The sequence below is a fragment of the Antechinus flavipes genome, chromosome 6 (genome assembly GCF_016432865.1).
Source record: "Antechinus flavipes isolate AdamAnt ecotype Samford, QLD, Australia chromosome 6, AdamAnt_v2, whole genome shotgun sequence".
Taxonomy (NCBI): Eukaryota; Metazoa; Chordata; class Mammalia; order Dasyuromorphia; family Dasyuridae; genus Antechinus; species Antechinus flavipes.
The window spans coordinates 130,817,686-130,833,288 of NC_067403.1; the positions used below are offsets into that span (position 1 = coordinate 130,817,686).

General features: G+C 33.9%; 1 long non-coding RNA gene across 1 annotated transcript in view; it reads right to left on the bottom strand.

Annotated features, from left to right (window-relative positions):
• The window catches only part of LOC127541854 (uncharacterized), a 153,243-nt gene extending 143,439 nt beyond the window's left edge, over window positions 1-9,804 (bottom strand). The window contains exon 1 of the long non-coding RNA XR_007948489.1: window positions 9,552-9,804. This is a non-coding gene — a long non-coding RNA (uncharacterized LOC127541854). The remainder of the gene's footprint in view (window positions 1-9,551) is intronic.
• Window positions 9,805-15,603: the final 5,799 nt, after the last annotated feature.

Here is a 15,603-nt window from a genome sequence, read left to right on the forward strand (position 1 = left end):
AATGAAATGGCAAACCATTATAGCATCTTTGCCAAGAAAACTACAGAAAAAGAGTTCATAAAGAGTCAAGAATGAATGAATAACAAAAATTTACAAGGTATTTTAACAGACATTCACAACAAACTTTGAGAAAGGTGCTGTTATTATTCCTATTTTGTAGATGAAGAAACTGAGATGTAGATTAATTGACTTGCTAGGAATTATTCAAGCTAGTGAGTTTCTGAGACTGAAGTTGAGACCAATATTCTAGTTTAAAGTTCTTCACCTTAATAAGAATTTTTAGCAACTTCTCTTAGGCAACTTGTTCTACACCTAAAGAGCACTCTAGTAAACTTACTAAATTTATTCTTTTTAGGATTCTGTCATACATGAGTTTATTTAAATTTTTTAAAAATAGAGAGAAGGTTGATAAATTCAACTGAATCTCTTTGAGTCTCAGGATTTGAGAATGCTACATGGCTCCTCTTTTAACATAGACACTCACATATTCACAATTTATTGTATATCTCTGCATAGCCACATTAATCCAGTGGATGACTACATGTCTGCACATGAAGTCACAGGCTTTAGGAAAGACATTTCTCTCAGTTATCAACTATGACCTTGTAAACTATTGCCCAACTTTCATAACATGAAGCATAAACAAATCTTTACTTCCCAGTTGACTAATTTACTGCTCAATAGATAAATTCAATCCTAGGATCATAATATGGCTCCTCCTTCTTGGTTCCTTTGTCAGCCAATGGCATGATACATTGACCATGCTATGGAGTGAAAATCATTTATGTTTGGTAAAGTGGGAAATTATAAGCCAAGGAAGCTGACATCTCTAATCAAAGTCTGGAATATTTGGGACCAGAAAATATTCTGCTATGTACTTCTTGACTAATGATCTTTTGTACCATGCAAGACTATAGTGTTTCCCTCTTTTGTAAAGAAAACTTAAATGGGAAAATCTTATTTGGAAAGGAATATATTTTCTCAAGAAAAAACAAATCAATATCAACTCTCTACAGTAAGTGCATATTTTACATATCTCATTCACAAAAGCATCCTTTTGTGTGAATAAATATCTATGGACATAGTAATGTATGTTCCTTGCTCAACTTCCTCAACTGAAAAAGCTAAAGTTATTTTTTTTAATATCCCTGCCAGGACTGCCTTAATATATAAGAAAGTTGAGAAGGCAAAGCTTTTACACAGAGATCATATGTATGTTTTCTTTCCTTGTATTAAGCCATCTAGAAACATGGTTGAAAAATATGTGCAATACTGGCCACCACATTTATCTGTATTGCAGCTTATGTGGTTGGTCTGGAAGAAGTGCTTGTGGGAAAAGCTAAGCTCCTAATGTTTACACAAATACCATAAGAGTAAAAATGATCACATAATTGTAATCCAAAACAAAACTGTAAAATCAAAATTATATATTTTTTAACTCTTAAGCTTCTGGAAAGCTCTAAGTTGTGCTTTCATAATACTTCATTCAGGATATTTTTCTTAAGTAATTCCTTTTTGTCTTTGTGTCCCCAGTCAAGCATAGTCTTTGGTTAAGATGTTCTAATTTATTGCTTGACTGATTGAAGGCAAGAGACATGTGGTGTAGAGAGCTGGAACTCTGGAGAAGTATACTTGAAACAAGGACACTTGAAACAAGGTATTAACCCAATGGAATTGATGAGATGATGGTTCTCTAGTTCACATATCTATTTAGTACTTGGTATGGTGATGTAATGGTTCTCCAAGTTCACACATAATCAGTATGCTGTAATGATATAATTACAATTAAGTATATAAGGGCTAAGATAGACATTCTATCTTTGACCAGCCTCCTGGTGGCTATCCTGCCTTCATCACTTTTCCTCTAAGAACAAGAACTCAGGCTGATCCCGAGGTCCTCCAGAAAGCTAATTCAAACATTGCAATGTGGAATATGGATAGAGAAGTTCCTTTGGTCAAGAAAACCAGCATCAAGTCTAGCATCTAACATGCAATGCCTGTGTTTGCCCTGACTAATCCATTTACCCTTTTCATGCTTTCTGTTTCCTTTAATACAATGTATGAGTTTTACAATAACAATTAATATTGGTGGAAGGAGCTATGAGGAGCTCTCAACATAGGTGAAAATATAGGATCCTACCTGTATTTATATGTATAAAACATGGGTTTAATAGCGATATGATGACAAAAAAAGAGTCTCTACTCATAAGAAGATTATTATATTATGAGGGAAGGATGAGGGTGCAGGGTCAGTGCAACACATAAAGATAAGTCAATATAAAACATTTGCAAGTGAATGTGAAATTATCTAGAAGGTAGGGGTAAGGTTTCAGTGTTTGAAGGAATAAGGAAATGATTTTTAATATCTGAAATGACCATTGAAGAAACAAGAAATTCTAAGAGGCAGAAGTGATAAAAGGAGTAAATTTCAGGTCTGAAGAATAGCCTCTACAAAGGTATGGAAGTTAGAGATGGAATATCACATATTTTATATAGAATGGAGTGTATGTACCACACCTTTAGATAAAAACAAATATACTATATTTGGTTCTATTCATATTTTAGTTAGGGGTGTCCTGATGGCATCCATTTCTATCTAGTTTGAACTACTGGTAGATATTCTCTTCTTGATCATTTTTCTTTTAAATATGGATTTCTAGATATCTTCCAGGATGACATCCCAGATGTTCTTTAAATTTTACTATCCTATTTGTGGGGTTTTTGCAGGGAAACATAGGGTGATTATGTTCAAGACTAATTTCACCCATATAAAGAACTCCTCAGTTGAAGAATTTTACTAGCATGGAACAACAATTGTTTTGCACCTTATAGTTTTTTTTTTTAATAATTATAACTTTTTATTGACAGAACTCATGCCTGGGTAATTTTTTTTTTACAACATTATCCCTTGCACTCACTTCTGTTCCAACTTTTCCCCTCCCTCCCTCCATCCCCTCCCCTATATGGCAGGCAGTCCTATATATGTTAAATATGTTGCAACTTGTAGTTTTAAAGTTTCCTGTAATACTGGGAGGAAGACCTGGTCAGAGTCATATAGCTAATGTGTGTCAGTGGTGGAAAATAATCCAAGGATTCTTGGTTCCAATATACTCTCTGGAGTATATTCTACCTTACTTCTTTCACCAGTACTCCAGGGTCATTATTCTTGTGGTTAATAAGTGGCTAGGGGGATAGGTTAGAGCAATTGCTTTATAAATGGTTCCTGAAATCATTTAACAATTTTACAGACAACTATGTCTCAAAGCTGGGAAGACCTAGGCTTAAAGTCCCTCAAGTTCAAATCATATATGACTTGGGGAAAGTAACTTAATCTCATTCCTATAAAGAACTTTCCAAGCTTATAAATTACATTGAAGGAACACATTGGAATTAGTAGAGAAAGTTTTCTCATCTAGGAATCCCTTTTCCAAGAAAATCATAGGTCCAAATGCCTATCTCGATTTCTACCATAAAGATGATGAACCATGTCTAGAGAAGGCAGTCTTGGAAAGTATGGTAACTAAAGTACAAAGCAATCTCTTACCTCCATTACTGCTTCAGTGCTGCATTGTAAAGAAATCTGCATGGATTCCAAATGTCCAGTAAATTTACACATATATGTATATTCTCTCTGTGTGTGTGTGTGTGTTGTATCTATGTATGTGTGTATATATATGTATCATATATACATATATCTATATATAATTTTTTCCCTTTATTGACCACACTCATCACTTCCTTCCTGTCTGACAATATGTTGCCTTAATGCTCATTTTCAATGATTAGCTGTACAAGAGTATTACTACCACAAATCCAAAAGTTTTATATCAAGCATTAAATGGGATGAATATTGATCTGCTAAAGAGGATTTATTTATTTCTAGCTCTATCCAAAGATCAACTGCAAGCAGCTTTTGGAAGATCTGCTGAACTCTCACAGCACAAAGCTCCTGCATACATGACACTGGACTTGACATTTTAGTTCTGGAAGAAAACCAAACAGTAAATTCAGTGCAATAATCCTAGATAAATGAGATGATCACTGGAAAAGCTGAGATAGTTAAGTGGTCTATCAGAGAAGTCCAACGGATGGTATTGAACAGTTGTTACATAGAATCTGGCTTATGTCAATATAGTCCAAAGCGTCATCACATCAAATGACAATATAATTACATTGAAAACAATCCTCCCTCCTTAATTTCAAAATCTTGATGTGTCTGTGTCTTCTGATTTATAAAGGCTAATGCTAGTATATAAAATGCCCAATTACATTCAGTGATCTAATTTTATTAGACAATAATCCTGTAAAGTAGATAAGACAGGCATTATTGTTTCTGTTTTATAGACACCAAGTAACTGGAAGTAACTGGACTAATACCTTCTCAAGTGAATATACAAAAGAGAGATGGCATTCTCCATGATAAGTTATTAGAATTTATTTGAATCACCTAGGGGATAGATGATTTGTCTAGGTCCAAACATGTCAAGGATTGGATATGAGTCTTCATTCCAAAGAATTAAGGAAAGACTTTTGATACAGATACAGAATATAGTGAGCATAAATAGAAGTATCATTTATACTATAAAATCAAAACAAATAAACAATTTTGAAAAATTGTATAATTTGATAAAGAATTAAATGAACAGAACCAGGAGAATAATTTATATGATTAAAAACAGCAGTATAAAGGTCTAGCTGTCAAGAGAGTTAGGTGGCATGGTAGATAAAGCACTGGGATGAGAATCAGGAAGATTCATCTTCCTGAGTTCAAATCTGGGCTCAGATATTTTACTAGCTGTGTCATCCTGGGTAAGGCACTTAATCCTGTTTTTCTCATCAGCAAAATGAGCTTGAGGAGGAAATGACAAAACAATTCAGTATATTTTCCAAGACAACCCCAAATGGGATACAATTAAAACAAGTGAACAACAATAGAGACAAACAAATTTGAAGGCTTACTCTGAATCAATATTATGACTATCCATGATTTCAGAGGATGAATGATAAAAAAGGCTAATGATTAAGATTAAGAATATCCAATTTTTGAGAAAGAGATGATAGATAGATCCAGAATGAGACTTTTTTTTTTAATGCAATCAATGAGGGAATTTATATTGCTTGATAATGCATATTTGTTGCATCTTTTTTCCCTCCTTTCCAATAATGTTAGGGAGCAGGAAGAAGAAATAGATTTCTATTCATTTAAAAATAAAATTTAATTTAGAAAAAGCCCAGCATTTTATCTACCAGGACACATAACCCTAAGGCAATGTGCTGTCACATAAATAGTAGTAGATTTGGAATCACTTGTTGTCAGTGTAATCTTGTAAAAAATTAGGTTTCTTATCTGGAATTTCTATCTATAAAGATTTATATTGGTAAGCCTATAATTTCACAGTCCAGATTATTCAAATTCAGATCTCCCAATTATTCATCTTCTATAATCAGATATTTTTTAATTTGCTTGTCCATTTTTTTAATTTTAAAAGAACATACAAGCTTAAATTCTAGTTCACTTTGATAGCTATCCACTTGTTCAGAATCAAAGAATTTAGTGGTGGAATTAATTTTATTGCTCATCTAGTCTCAATTATATCCAGAATGAGTCTCCAGTCTAATACCTGCAATGAGATGAACCCATCAACTTCTAAGACTGCCCATTTTACTTTTGGACAATTCTAATTTTAAAAAGTTTCCTTTGCATCAAACTTAACACTACCTTCTTGAAATTTTCCATGATTTGCTTCTGATTATGTCCTCTGGGACCAAATAGTACAAGTTCAGTCTTTCTTCTATTTGACAATTCTCTAAATACTTGAAGACAGTTCTCACATTTCCACTGTCCTTACTCAAAGTTTTTTCTTCTACTGAACTTAAGATACCCAGTGGTGCTAATTCTTAACCATATGCATATTTATTCATGTTAAAAAATATCACTTTTTAAAAATGTATTTTTATTTTTATATTATCAAGAATGTATTTCTCCCCTCCTTCTTTCCACTACCACTAGAGGACAGGGAAAGAAGAAACAAAGCAAAAGGAAATTTAAAATCAACACATCATTTGAGGACTTTGTCAAAATTAAGATTCTGTAATTCTGAGATTTGTAATGATGTAAGGTCAATCAATAAGCATTTATTATGTGTCTACTATGTGCCAGGCACTGTGCTAAGTGTTGGGGATACAAAAATAAGTAAAACACAATTCCTACTCTCAAGAAATTCACAGTTTGGTCAACATTTTAGTTAGGTTACTTCTTAAATGAAAAGAGAAAAATCTTAGATTTCAAAATGCAAACATCTCTATAGCAAATACTATTGTATTCTTAGGTTATAAATTATTTATATTTGGTTTAGTTGTCAAGGCCTTTAATCTTTTCTAAGTCTGAGATTAATTGTGAGACAAATTAAATTAGAAGAAATGTAAAGGAAATCAGGAAGAAGCAAGGGCTCTTGGGGAATACTGATGGCTCCAAAATATAAGTATTGTCTCACTTTGTAAACTGAATATGGGAAAACAGTCACCATTTAGGGAAAAATGTTCCTCTCCATTAATCACCGTATGGTTAGAAGCTGAAAAGTGATGCTTTGTAATTGGATATTTGAACCTTTTGGATAGCTAAATGTCCTTGGAACAGGTACCACTTAGTTTAATTAGGTTTGATTCACAGCCCTGAGTGTCTGGCTTACCAAGGCCAAAATGATTTTATCAGCCTGAACAATGTAAGTGGGGGGGGGGGGGAAGAGGGTGGGAGAAGAGATAAATATGGGTAGAGGAAAGTAAAAGAGAGAAAAAAAAGACAGGAACAGACAACCTGATACAAATATTATGCATTCATATATATTTCTAATTCATGCTAGTCAGCCACAACATGATAATAATCTCTACATAATGAATAAAAAAGAGCTAGCTAACATTGCATGTTGAGGCATTTTGTCTGAACTGATTGATTTAAACAATATTCAATAATTGAGCTCAATATCAAAATTAAATATTTATATACAATTCTATGTTACCAAAAAATAGCATTAGTTTTTTTTGTCTGGAATTAATTCGCCATATTACTGAATGGGGAGTACTGAATGAGTGTAGGAAACAAGTGTGATTATAAATGAAATGAAAATATCTTGAGGTCATGACACCAAAAGAAGTATGATTTTTCTGTTTAGGTCCAGACTTTCCAAACCAATGATTTTGTTACTCTGGGAAATCCTAAGAAAGATTTGGCTTGTGGATACAATCCCAAGAGTGGGATTTTTTTTTTGGGGGGGGGGCATTTCTTCCAATTTATAGCCCATTATTAAGTTGTTTTGTTTTTTCTTTTCCTTTCTTGGTCCTTTAATCTCCATCTGTTTTTAGAAGAATCCTCTTTTCTGCTTATCCCCAAGTTTGCCTAAGTATGTCTTTGACTTGTGAAAATGTGGTCATTTCTATTCTCACTGTTCTGCTTCAAAAACTTAAACACTCTGCTGTGCTTTGGGGAAGGTGGAATTCAACCAACCAAGGGGCATCTAAGATCAAGCATGCTAGAAAGGAAGTCTGTTACAATTAAAGAATTCTGCCTTCGGAATTACAGTATCTGCCATTTACCACCTGTTCAACTCTGGCCAGGTCACTTTACCTTTTTGGGTCTAAATTTACTCATCTGTAAAATGAGAGAGTGTCAAAGTTATCTTCCAGAATACATTTATGAATGTATGATCCTGTGACTAGGTGATGTTGAAAGTTGCTACTGGTATCCAATGAGATAACAAACATAAAATGCTTAGTACAGTGCCTGGTATATATTAATTCCTTTATTAATTTTAGCTATAATAACAATAATTATTAAATAATTTATTATATAGTCATTTCAGTCATCATGATATATTATTATTTTATATAATAGAAATATATATCTTATATCATGTTATGCATTATATATAATGCTGTTATATATAATATCATATTATACATATATTATGTATTATGTTATATATTGTCATATATTATATGTACTATAATTATATAATGAATAATAATAATGATAATAATAATAATTAGTTCTAAATCTATGATCTATTAGCCACTCTGAACTTGTTCGCTCTGTAAAATAAGTGTGTGGCATTCACTTGTTTATCAGATCTTTTAAAATTCTAAATTAATGTCTCCCATATAATAGTATGGGGTGGGATGGGATGGGATGAGATGAGAAGAAATAAGATGAACTGAAAAGTTCTGGGAAAATAAGAGACTTCAAGAGACTCAGAATGCCTGGACTAGTCCAAATACCAAATAGTTTTGTTGTTGTTTGGAAGTAAAATGAGTTTTTTAGAAGATGGTAAGCTTAAAGTAGTGATTCCCAGTTTCTTTAAAGCATTTCCTAATGATTGGAATCTGTCATAGAAAAAAGATTATTCAAGTTAGGAATAACTAGCTAATGAGCTCATCAGTGTAGGATCCATCATTTTTACTGTCTGTAAATCTTCTATGCAGGATCTGGTCATTATTCTGGAAGATTTCCTCTAAATGCAATATAAGGACATATATGTACACACAAATACAGGTATACACATGCATATACACATGTGTGGGTACACATAAACAAGCCAAACAATAAACCTATATTTATATACATGTATAAATATTATAATGCATATATTTGTGTCATATATGCATATACACACATATACATAAATACCTTATCCTTATCCATTGCTTATCCTTATCATATAGAAAAAAAGATACAGATAGCTAGGCGATTTTAAAGGATCATAGATCTGGAAGTAGAGGGGACCTCAGAGGCCATCTTTTCCAACCTCCCCATTTCATAGATAAGGAAACTGAGACCACTAGAAGGGCATGAGTTGCCCTGATCAAACAGGATGATGGATTCTGCATATATTTTCTATGTATACATATGTACATATCTGCACATACACATGTGCACACATACACACATCTCTAGGCTAAATTTGCTTTAATCCTCCTGACTGTGATTCTATTAGATTTAGGACATCTCTTAACAAAGAATAAAATTCTCAAATTCTTTCTGTTAGAAAAAAAAATGCTTTTATTTCACAATAACTTCCTTCTTTAGGAATACTTTGTAACATATGCTAGGCCAAGATAGATTGCCATGATTGTGGTTGGAGTAACATGGCAACATTACAGATATGGAGGAAACTTTCTCTTTTATTTCTCCTTCCCTCCCTCATGCCTCCCCTTTTACCAGGATGTCTCTAGAGGCTCCTTTTGTCCTTTCCATTTAGTTCATAGCATTCTGCTCTAGCTTGTGCCTTTTGCCCCCTCATGCAGGTAAACCAAGACCATTTGCTTAATGTGCTGTTTTTGTTTTATTTACTTTCACTTAGAAAATATAGGCATCTGCATGGAATGGAGGGAAAGGAATCTTTCAAGCAGCAATCTAAAGAGCTGAGCTGAAAATTCTACTCATGAACAATCAGTGTCAAAAACGCATGAACATTATTTTGTTGCATTTTATTTCTGAGTTTCTCAGATCCCTAGCACAATTTTCCTAGTCTTCTATGAAACAAAGGAGTTTGACTTACTTTTTTCCATCCCCACTCTGTTCCTTCTGTTTTACTTGTCCTTTTTTAAAATCACCAACAATGATGGATACTTATACCCTTTTTCAATGCAATAGAGATGATGGAGTAGGTTGGGAGTGAGGGAGGGCTGGTGAGAATCCTTTGATCTAGACAACTCTTATTTATTGGGAGCTATTGTTCTAGAATAGAATGAAACAAAGGATCATTGTTCTCAACATGCCAAGCACATGCTATCAAAACTTAAATGGCCAAAAAAAATTATAGGAGGATATTTCCCCCCTTCTTACCAGCTACATCTCTCAGAACTGGCTGAAAAAGTCCTAGCAATGTAAAATGATGCAATAAAACTCTCTAACAGTAGCTGATTTGTATGCAACAATGACCATAAGGGTAACTCTTCAGTAAACCTGAATCTCATATATAATGCATAGCAGTTAATAAATCATAGTAAAATCAGGTGGCTTAAAGCCAACAATACCTAACTAGTTAATGGAAAAGGGGGAAAAGATTTATTGAGAGACAGATTCTGTCTGGATTCTGCTTTTAAGAAGCTCACAGGGCACACTCTAGTCTCTTGTAAAGATTTTTAACGGGGCATATGTGTTTTCTGTCAACTTGTCCTATCCTCTTTCAATAGTCTTTGGAAGACAGCTAGTTCCATGGGGCCCCCCATTCCCACCAGTAGACGGGGCTTTTCCTATTAAACAATTGAGGTTTTCCTCCCCTCTCCTTTTGGCTCAGTATATATTTTGTTCAGGAAGGAAAGAACCAGGAACCATGATTAAAGAAAATATTACTACTTAGGCTGTAGGGATCTCCATAGCAAAAAGTGAAGGCTTTCTTCAATTAAGCTTCTGGAAAATATGCAAGCTACATTAAAAGCAATAACAACAATAAAATACCTTAAAACTGAGATTCTCAGATATCCTTTTCTGTGATGAATTTAACTGGCTTCATTTTTGCTTCACAATTGAAGGCTATGTTTCCAAATAAAATTATTTTATATACATTCAGTGTATCCCCCATCTATGGAACTTAAAAAAAATGCAAATGTTAAAAATTATATAGCTGGCAGAAAAAGCTTTGGGAATAACAGAAATTGCACAGATTCCAGAGGATAATTTCCTTTTTAAATCTGTTTCTTGTTTTGAATAGGTCTTAGATTATTTCTGATGCTGATACAGATGAATTGTCAATTCATGTGGCAAACACATTACCTCACTTAGGAATCTCCTGATTAAGTCCTTTCACAAAGTCTTTAAAATTATAACTATAAATGAGTCTTAGACCAAGAACAGCAGAGTACAAATAATGGGAAATATTCATGTATTCAAATGAGCACCTGAGAAATTTTCTGTTATACTAAATCCACAGTTCCAAGCCTATTTTAGTTTCTACTTTTAAGGAACTCCCTCCACTAATGCAGATTGTCACCAGCTCTGCATCTTTGTCTTGGAGAGTTGCCTGAAGTATTGAGAAGTTGTGTTTAGAGAATATTCTTGTAGTCAGCATTTATTAAAAAAAATGAATCTTGAATCCAATGCTAGCTTGACTCTGAGGCTAGCTTGTCATCTACTATGCCACATAACTATCTATTTTATTTTATTTTAATGTTTTTAAAATTTTACAGCTTTCTACTTTTAAGGTCTTGTTTTTATCCCTATATTTGTATATTCCAAATAGAAATATGAATTGACATTTCTCAGATTTTCTCTCTTCATGAAAACAATTATTCTTATGTTTTCTTTTCAGACAGGAATTGGGCATGTGGGTAGGCCATAATAAAAGGAAAGAGTGGTTTCAAAACTAATTTCTGTCCTATAATTGGGAAATTCATGTATAGCCTCCCACTGACCACAAGATGGCAATGTGACATTACAAAACTCCTCCCTACCTTTTGGACTGCTAATTTTACCAGATAATAACAGGTTTCTGAGTAAAGGAGGGAAGAGAAAATGAAAATGAAAGATCTCCTTGCGTTAGCCAGGGAGAAAAATTAAATTGAGATAAAATTTTGAGATAGTAGGAGTAGGTTAAGGCCGAAGGTAACTAATGTCTTTGAAACTTTGCATTTTGAGACAATAAAAACTTCAAGATAAAATGTTAACTGAAGAAATTAGGCAATCTAACAAAGGGAAAAAGTGCCCTTGCTCTGGAATCAGTACAAAGGATACATTTAACAAAGTATAAATAAAAGAAAATAAATGGTACATAATAATCAGAACATAATATAATAAAGCATATAAGCACTACTAGAATGTGAGCATGCTACTGCCTAATCTCAAGAAGGCCCCTCCAAACATAGGACTGATTGGGCCTCAGCAATTTTGAGGCTCATTGCCCCAGTCTTCGGTTACTAGGCAAATGAATGAAATCACAATTCCCACAATTCCCCAAACATTTCCAAAGAACTAGCAATCAGAGATAGATATAGAAACTTTAAAATGAAGGTCTCAGTTACTTATGACATAGGAGTTTGTGTTATTTGCTAGGGATACAAAAATAAAAATGAATGAATCTCTTCCCTCAAGATACCTTCTATAGGGGGAGAGAGCATGTAGATAATATCCAAACACACACACACACACACACACACACACACCCCATACAAACACACACAAAACAAAAACAAACTAACATCTGGGAACAACAGAAGAACAATGTCAATCAGGATGCGATGGAAGAACAATGTCAACCAGGATGGAAATAGAATGCAGTTAACTTGTAACCAATACATGTTTCCTCATTTTCCTTTGAATCCTCTATAGCTTTAATTCTTTGGATATTAAGGTGTTTTGAAATTCATAACCATGAAGCTTCTCCAGGAGACCATTTTTGTTGAAAATATGGATCTCTGCAGGGAGAAACAATTTGGGCTAATTAAAAGCATTGTCTAATTCCACCTTAAGTCCATGATATTTCAAATTGGTGTTAAAAATATCCTATCATTTTAGAATTTATACCTATTTGACAATGCAATTAGCTGGCTTTTGGCAAGTGCCAAAAAATGTTGCCTGTATGGTTTTTAGGACTGTTGAGTGAATTTTGAGGAAACGGAGAGATTTTATAGGCATTGTTTCTATTTTGATTACATTCTAATACCGATTAATTCTCTAAGTGACATAAACACACACACACACACACACACACAGAGACATATATGTATACACATACACTTCTCTGGCCATTAAATACAGTTAATGATAATGACAAGTAGCAAGGTCAACCTATCAGGTGCTGAATAGGTCAGAAAAAGACTACATGGTATAACAAATAAAGAATTTTTCTCACAAGAAGTTTTTTCAAGGTCAAGGGGAAAATGCAAAATTATTTAAGCTTTATTTTCCCCTCAGAGTTTTTAATATAAATGTGAGTAGCACCATGTTGTGGAACAAAAGACTTGGGTTGAATCCCAGTTCTGTCATTTTTAAAAACTGTGTGACCTTGGCAAAGTCATGATATTTTTAAAGACTTTGTAGGACAAGACAAGCAAGTGAAGTCTTAGACAAGCACTCAAAGAGCCAGGTGATCTAAATAGATATAACCAAATATCTTTTTTTCCAATTTATCTCAGTTACTAAACTGACTGAGAGATTCCTTAAAACCACAGTTGTCAGGGATAACTATCTTTCTTCATCTTATATGGAGTTTCACCTGTGAATAAATCCCAAACACTTGTAATGTTTACTGTGTTAGAAAAAGCTGAACACTCAGGGTTAAGGCAATTAGTGTCACAGAAGATCTTTATTTACTCCGGTTTGGAGTCTGGAAGAGCTGAGTTCAAATGTGGTGTTAGACTCTTAATAACATGATAAAGAAATGGATGAAACTCATGTGTAGAATGGAGCCACATATTTTAAGCAAAGGACTGTCTCTGGTGGCAGGCAGAATAACCATCTCTACTCTTTTCTCCAAAGGAGACATTATTGGCTTTCAGGAGGAGGACTATATATTAGGGCCAGAGGTCATTCATCCAATTTATCTCAGTTACTAAACTGACTGAGAGGTTCCTTAAAACCACAGTTGTCAGGGATAACTATCTTTCTCAGAAAGAGGGAATACTGAGTTATACATTTACCTGTTTCCTTAAAAATTTTTATTCTAGGACATATGACTGGGTTCCATTTAATTTCTGTTCATTTTGCCATTTTGAGGAGGAAGGGTGATCCCATGCTCTATACTCAAGATTTGACTCTTTTACCACTTAATATCAGTTTTATAATAAATCCACATAGTGTATAGTAAGGAAACCCATTTATAGATAACAGACAGCGCAGTGAAGGAACTCTTCCACTGGGAGAAAGATAAATCTGTTCAAATAAAAGAGTGTCCTATATCTCACTCATGGGGAAACTCCCTGAAGTATCAAGCTGAATATAGAAACATGATGGAAACTATCAGCTTCTCTCATATCTTCCCCAAATCTTTTCCTACAGAAATTTGAAATGGCTGGAAGACAGAAGTATCCATTGATTAGACATTTGCAGAAGATTTGAAGCTTGATGAGTGTTCAAAAAAGACTACCTCTGAGGAGTTTCAAAAAACATATTTGAAGCATTCTATCAACTCTACTCTGTCCTTCATGAAGAGCATAACATTCATTTCTACCAATAAGGACAGAGTCTTATCCAATGGACTTTAGGACAAGGGTTAAACTAGCATTAGCTGTGAGATAAAGTCCCTTTATCCTCTGTCTGCCTTAGTTTCCTCATCTTAAAATAATAGCTAACAGCACCTCATCCCAGGGTTGTTGTAAGAATCAAATGAGATCACATTTGTTTAGGGCTGAAGCACAGTAAGCAGCACATAATGGCTATCTATTAAATGTTTGTTTTTTTTTTTTTTTCTTAAGATAATTGCCTAAATTCTTCCCATAATTAATTTTATGCAGAAACAAATATTCTCAGAATTATGTAGGTTAGAGAGTAGATTTCTTTAAGAACTTTAGAATAAACCATTAATCCAGAAGTGTCAAAGATGTGGTCCTAGAGAAGTAAGTGGTCACCAAAGCTCCCTGTGGGAATCAAATTAAAGCATTCAATTATGAGAAATGCAAAAAAAAATAGCATGATGAAACAGAGGTGATATTAATTTGTGGCTGTCCTAAGTTAATATGGTACTTATAAGGATCCATTTCTATTTGAATTTGACACCTTTACTCCAGTCCAGCTTTCATTTTACATATGGGAAAATGAAGCCTACAAAGGATTGACCCATGTCATATGTCTGTTAAGTAGCCAATATGACATTTATATCCCATGTCCTTTCCATCACACTCTAAGAACTTCTCAATGGTTCACTTGTGTGTAACTATGAATTGAATAACATTGATTGAGGGACCCAGCAAACCAAATTAAGCCCCTTTAAGCATGTTTCTAAGAGGCAGTTCTGAGACAGGGGATGGAGAGCTGGCTGTAAATTGAGGATGTTTAAGTCCTTGTCGTATGCTAACTGTATGTGCCTGGGTATGGCCTTGGACTTTTCAATGGCCCAGGTAATTCTCTAAAATTAAAATTTGCAGCTCAGGTGCTCATTTGAACAAAGTTTCCTCAATGGGAGTTCTCTACATGGATAAACAATTTTAACAAAGTTAAACTTCAACTTCAACAAAGAATGTCTCTCCAACATTTTATGGAGGAAAGCAATTGTGTGAATAGATAGAATACTATCAATCTAAAAATGAATAAATCATTTATACTCAATGAAAAGACTTCTCCCCCCAAAATGGATTATAAATGTCATAGTGCTCTATTGCATTAAGCAGTATTGTCTACTTCTCTTGTGATTAGTCTCTTGCTTGTGTCTTTGTGTGGATTGTGACACTGGCAATAGTTAAAGAGCATCAGACTAGAAATTTTCTCTGTTTTGAAGATGAATAGAACATTTGTACAGTCATAATAGTATGGACAAAAAGAAGGTGGCAAAGCTAGAGGAGGAGTTTCATAAAAGTTGTGAGTTGTAGATAGAAAACAACAACAACAGTAACAGCAACAAAGCAAAACAAACAAACAAAAAAATCTCTCATACCCAAGGGAAAAATGAAGTAGAATGA